We start from the raw sequence: 7,428 nt of genomic DNA, 5'->3' as shown, positions 1-7,428 counted from the left end.
TAAATAGCAGTGGTGAATGGTGAAGATATGCTGTCAAGATCTGATGTAATTAGTGCACACTAAACTTTGTCAATCAAACGTATTTGTTTTCATTATTCAAGCCATAATAGACAAGGTGAAAATATAATCGTTTATCTACAAAATATCTATATAGTATTATAATTATAGTATGTACATTATAGTCACTTAACAAATTTTCATAAAACGATGCAGTTGTCGGGTTTTGCAAATACTAGAATAACCTTTTTCTAAGCTGTTTCAATCTTTGCAATCGTATATCGCATTTAATTTTTCTTCGCAAAAATGAATCTATCCTACAGCCAAGACAAACTGAGATGTTTGCAAAGCACTTCTTCCTAACTATCTTGGTCTATTTTGTACATTTTAACGTGCCTAAGATGACGATGATAAGATACCCACGGTGGCCGCGCGGCTTAAGCGTTGCACTATCACGCCGTGGGTCCCGGGTTCGAATCCTGGGTAAGGTAAGGGTAGGTAAGGCTTTAACGTGTATTTGATGATTAAATACCTAATCTTTATGCTCCATTTTCTCCTGAAGGAATTTTTCTGGCACCTAATACAACCTTATCAGAATCCTCTAGCACGTCTGCAAGCATTGTTTTTCTTGGATTGCTGAACAAATGAAAGTCAGCGACATTTGGTAAAAATGTGTGCCTTCCGATATGAAATATTATGTGGTTGATTCATTCATTTTTTTAAATATATGCACCGAATCATAGAAAAATGATTTATCCAGCTCAAAATACACAGTTTTTCTTGGCTGCTGGCAATGTTGGCAGTGGCGCACTCAGGATTTAGCTCAGGACATTAATCAAATATTATCGGCTGTGCTACCCGCTTGGTCTAGAAAGCTACAATATTTATGCCGAATTCCACTGAAAAAAAATGTTCTTTTGATTTACACCACCACCGACTAGTGGGTGTAGTTGTTCTTTTCGCCGAATGTTTATCGTCGATTTTTGGTTTTTTAATATTGAGGTTCTAAAATATTAAGTGAAAATGAACAAAAAAAGTATGAGTGCATTTAACTTACACAAACCTACTCAACACAACACAGCCTAATTTCTCGTTTATCGGTATTTTGTCTATTGCACTCGGTGTACCTACAACACCATGGCCCCTACATCCTGTAACGGGCCCTCAGGCTAGGACATTTGGCGGCCCCCCTACCTAACGCTAAAATTAAAGTCAGTGTGAAACACTACATTAACTTTTTTCAAATTGTGTTCTAGTTCAAATTAAGAGTACTTATACAGTGAATTATTTGCGATTTTTAAAACATCTACTTTAATAATGGAGCTGTCAAGTATCGACACATAAAAGTCAGAAAATATATTGCACAATTATATTATAATCTAAAATGTTCATGGCCATGAAGGACAATGGCGCCTTATTTTTTTTTACTATTAAAGCTTATTTATGATGTGTGTTTATCTCACTTATCTGATCAACCCGACACGCCGGGCACCCCGCTGTCCGGGCCCCCAGGCTAGTGCCCTGTCAGCCCTCCCCAGCCATGACCTACACCACTCCGGAATACGGGTGGACATCGAGATTTTTTTGACAATTCCATTAAGGATTGGGTTTCTAAAAAACCCGACAACAGTGTTTCGAAATTTTTGTGTTAAAAATTAAAATCTAAGAAATTTTTCTAAAAACGGTGCTGAAAAATTACATATCATTTTTTTGCCGTGTTTTTATTTGTCTAAACCCAAGGTATAGTATATTGGCTTTCAATTTCAATGTTTGGGGGTGCCAACGCAAGCTTAAATTATTTGTTTTAACGTGAGATTATTTTTTCCGTTGTATTCTATGTCGAAATTAGAACCAAATGGCAATTTGTTTCAGCTGATAAAATCTTAAATATAATAAATATAGGCAAAATAAAATTGGACATAGCGCTGCTTGTACCTCACTTTTTAATTTAATTTATAACCGTGGCACTGTCGTGAGTTTACTGGATGCTACAGCATGGGAGACGCCATTTCCAATATTGAACATTCCCTTATTGGTTGACTTAAACACGCGCGAAATCAATCGTGCTTTAAATTATATGAAACACGGACTTAGCGCTTTTTGTAATAAATCGAAACATAAAATATTTTTTTTCGTAGGGTTATGTCGCGTTTTGGAATTTATACATCAATACATATTGTGTAAAATTATACAAAGAATACGTGCGTATTTTTTTCTCGATTTTGACCAAATGTGGACTTATCGCTTATTGGAATTAGACGCCTCAATTACGAATTTTCGCTATTTATCGTGGACAAAATCACTTACCTACTTACATCTTCTTCTGACAAAATATTATAAGATGACGAAGTGACCTTTTAAAGGATTAGGCGGCATTTCTTAAACACTCATTTATTGGCGGTAATAAAATAGGTAATAAAAAATGTAATTGACAGTCAAGGAAGCATTTTCATTGGTGTCTCCATAAATATTTAAAAAGGGTTGCAATAAAACGTCGTATCTAGATAGAATTAACACAATAGTTTCTTCGTTTAAAACTTGCCCATCAATTAGTGACTGAGAACGTTTTATAATTATTTATTTGCCAACTAACTAAGTACCTATATTATAATCTTTGTGTTTGTGACTAGTACCTATCTAGTCGATGCTAGTTTATAATATTTTCTGAACTACAGTTTTATTTCTATTGTAAATAAAATTTATACGGTTAGCTATTTTTATTTTGTTTAAAACATAAATAAAACATGTCAGATCGTGCAAAACGTATATTTTATTACATTTGGCATCCGATCGACTTTAAAACAAAACATCAATCAATTAACTCGTTCAGTGCACCCAACGCGCCTGGCTCAAGTCCATTAGAGGTCATTAGCATGTTATCCAAATGGGGAAATTAAGGGGTAATTATTAGCTCAGCAATGAATGTATTAAATATATATATAGTAGTGGTAAGTTTAGTATACACATCCATATACATGCTATTTACTTATTGATTATGATTGTTTTATTAAAATGAAAATTAGTAAGTACTAATTTTATTTCACTCGAGTAAAATTGGACAGAGTTTATATTATTTTGTAGAATGGTCAAAATAAAAAACAAGAGTTGGGTATGAATGACAATAATTGATAGTAACCCCTGTTTCTTTGAGAGAGTTTATAATAAAACGTTGATATTTAAAGAAAATTCTGGTTACCTACTTAAAACCCAATAACTTCATTTTTTCACCAGTTTGATTTATAAGTTTAATGCATAACGCAGTCCGGCTTAGGATATAAAGATTGAATTGCTACATATATTGTGTTTCTTTAGTAAAAAGTACCTATAATGTTATGAAAATATTCAGATGAAACTTTCATGTAGGTATATATTACTCTATTAAGTACATTATTATGTATTAAATAGATAGGTTTTAGAAATTTACATTACTTATTGATTTTTATAAATTACTAGCTAAAGTACCCGGCTTCGCACGGGGTCGCTTCGTGGTTATATTTATCTTAGATATTTGAAAAATAATAAGAGGTAATTATTTCTTTAATATTAAAATATCTGTGTAATACAATATGGCAATATGAAAATAATTATAATAGGAGTAAAGGTCAAACATAAGAACACTAAATTAAAATCGAATCCAAAATATGAAAACGTTATTAATGTTATAAATATGTAGTAAAAAAAAAAATCAAAATTGGATGGAACAAACAAACAACAAACTTTGTATGTTATATAATAATAATTTAGAAACCGCACACAACTGACAAAAGTTTCATCGCAATCGGATGAATGGTATAGGAACGCATACGAATAGTAGAAGAAGATGATTTTCTAATTCAGAAACCTTCGTGGGCATGCGCATGACAACTCACCAAAGTTTCATTGCAATCGGATTAATGGTATAGGAACGCATACGAATAAAAGAAGATGGTTGTACTAATTCAAAAACCTTCGCGGGCTTGCGCACAACAACTGGTCAAAATTTCATCACAATCGGATGAATGGCATAAGAACGCATACAAATAGAAGAAGAAAAAGATGATTGTAGTAATTCAGAAACCTTTGCGGGCAAGGGCACAACAACTCACCAAAGTTTCATTGCAATCGGATGAATGGTATAGGAACGCATACGAATAAAAGAAGAAGAAGATGGTTGTACTAATTCAGAACTCTTCACGGGCGTGCTCACAACAACTGGTCAAAATTTCATCGCAATCGGATGAATGGTATAAGAACGCATACAAATAGAAGAAGATAGAATAGAAGAAAAAAGAAAATAGTTGTAACAATTCAGAGACCTTTGCGGCGTGAGCACAACAGTTGATCAAAATTTCATTGTAATCGGATGAATGGTATAGGAACGCATACGAATAGAAGATAGAATAGAAGAAGAAGATGGTTGTACCAATTCAGAAACCTTCGCGGGTGTTGGCACAATTACTGACGAAAAATTTGTTGCAATCGGATGAATGGAATAGAAACGCATACGAATAGAAGAATATAGAATAGAAGAAGAAGAAGAAGATAGTTGTACTAATTCAAAAACCATTGCGGGTGTTACCACAACAACTGACGAAGGTTTCATCGCAATCGGATAAATGGTATAGGGACCATACGAATAAAAGAAGATAGAATGAAGAAGAAGAAGAAGAAGATGGTTGTACTAAATCAGAAACCTTCGCGGGTGTAGGCACAATTACTAACGAAAATTTTATTGCAATCGGATGAATGGAATAGGAACGCATACGAATAGAAGAATATAGAATAGAAGAAGAAGAAGAAGAAGATGGTTGTACTAATTCAAAAACCATTGCGGGTGTTACCACAACAACTGATGAAGGTTTCATTGCAATCGGATGAATGGTATAGGGACCATACAAATAAAAGAAGATAGAATGAAGAAGAAGAAGAAGATAGTTGTACTAATTCAGAAACCTTTGCGGGTGTTGGCACAATTACTGACGAAAATTTTATTGCAATCGGATGAATGGAATAGGAACGCATACGAATAGAAGAATATAGAATAGAAGAAGAAGAAGAAGAAGAAGATGGTTGTACTAATTCAAAAACCATTGCGGGTGTTACCACAACAACTGATGAAGGTTTCATCGCAATCGGATGAATGGTATAGGGACCATACGAATAAAAGAAGATAGAATGAAGAAAAAAAAGAAGATGATGATTTTTCTAATTCAGAAACCTTTATGGGTGTGCATACAACTACTTACCAAAATTTCATTGCAATCGGATGAATGGTATAGGAACCATACGAATAAAAGAAGATAGAATGAAGAAGAAGAAGAAGATGATGATTTTTCTAATTCAGAAACCTTTATGGGTGTGCATACAACTACTTACCAAAATTTCATTGCAATCGGATGAATGGTATAGGAACGCATACGGGACAGACAGACAGACATTCATTTTTATATATTAGTATAGCCTATACTCTTCCCGCAAGTGCAAGCAATAAGTTTACAAAGTTTTATCGCAATCGGATGAACGGTATGGCTGCGCATTAAATACGAACAAACAAACACACAAATATTAATTTTTATATATTAGATTGTCATGAAACGCATGTTTTTTATAGAGCAATAATAATTGTTTATTTGTAAGAATTTTCATTTATGTAGGTAGGTATTCAGAATATTTTTTATGTAAGTAAACTAATTTACAATGCTACCTATATTAAATATAGAATATTTTTCTAATTCTAATACAATTCAATTGATTATTGTTTAAAGGCTTAAAACTATCCAATAAAATATACATAAGACGCGTTGAAAATAATATGTAGTAGGTACCAACCTATCATTTGACTGAGTAAAATAACAAACAAGACGGAAATTTATTCGTGCCACAGTACATTGGTCATCATCATCAGCCTGAATCTATCCACTGCTGGATGAAGGCCTCTTCAAGCTGATTCCACTTCTTTCGGTCCTGTGCATTGCGTTGCCACGTACTTCCGTAGAACTTTATCATTTCATCGATCCAGCGGCCACTAGGTCTACCTTGCGGACGTTTTGTACTTCTTGGTTACCTACCACTGGATGATTAGATTTGTCCAACGATTGTCTCTTCTTCGAGATATGTATCCAGCCCATCTACATACATACACAGTACATAGGTACCTAGTCGATATTTTTATTCGCAGAACTTGAATTGAAGGGTAGGTACCTACACATTCAAAACAAGAAAACAAGTCACAAATCCAAAAGTTGTAGGTAATTAACAATATTAATTTATTTATTATTTTTGTACACGTTGGAAATTCCGAATTGGTTGCAGAACCACCTACTTTTTTATATCTTTTGCAACACTATCCGGCACAAAAATTAAAAACTTGACACGAAAATACACAATACAAATTACCAGCTGCCTAAAAACAACATTAATAAAAGTCGACGTTTGTAATTCTTGTCGGATTTCATTACGTCACGTCAAAGGATCTTCCTACTTTTTGACCTGTATGGGGTATTGAGAAATCATTAATTACGGAGGACTATGATTTTTTCACACTTTTTCATTAATTTTCCTTATTTTTCATTATTAAGACAAAAATACACATTACACGTGGATTATTACATGTGAGTGTAGGTAGGTACTAAGTGTGACATTTCTTGTGTTGCTCAGGCAGTGTTGCCAATCGTGCTATAATTATAGTATTTGTACTATAATTTTCGTCTGCGTACTATGTACGATATAAAACAGGTATAGTACGCCCAAAATACTATAATTTTGAGAAATCGGAAAAAAGTTGCCAATAGAAGAAAAACAACGCCAAAATAATCCTTGAGAAGCAAAAAAAAATAGTCCCCATATCTAAAAAAAATACTTAACACAGCGATTTCTAAACTAGGAAGGAGTGTTGCAAAGGGAGGCGCGAAAAGTTTAACACAATTAATGTAGCCACAGGTTTGCAGTTTGAAAATGCATAGTTTATAAAACGGCCGCTAGTTATAAACTACACAAAAAAAACAGTCCTATAAAAGGGTGTTTGCAAACCTTTCTGCAAATATGGAGACTAATTTTATAATCCCTCACTTCTATACTATTGTGAAGCGCAATGGCTATCTCGTAAAAAATGAAATAAAAGGGTCAAATTAATCAAAATGTTGAAATTTGAGGCAAATTTGTTTAGGAACGATAATTTTGGTGTTAAACTTGTCTATTTGGTTGAAATTAAAAAAAAAATGAGTGAATAAATCAATCCAAGGACTACTAATGCATCCACTGATTTAAAACGACAAAGTGAAGGCATTAATAAAATAATTGGAGCTTAGGAAATCAAAATGACAAAAAAAAAAGTTCGCCATGTCTCCACTTTTAAATGATTTCTACGCCAGATATATTGAAGCAAACAAAAATCTATTTACTGAGTTCTTGGTTAGTTTGCTAAAATGCACTTTTCACATTATTTTATTAATA

This window comes from Rhyacophila brunnea, unplaced genomic scaffold (assembly GCF_057557595.1).
Source record: "Rhyacophila brunnea isolate RB1 unplaced genomic scaffold, BYU_Rbru_1.0 scaffold_16, whole genome shotgun sequence".
Lineage (NCBI taxonomy): Eukaryota > Metazoa > Arthropoda > Insecta > Trichoptera > Rhyacophilidae > Rhyacophila > Rhyacophila brunnea.
This window is presented reverse-complemented; position numbering follows the sequence as displayed.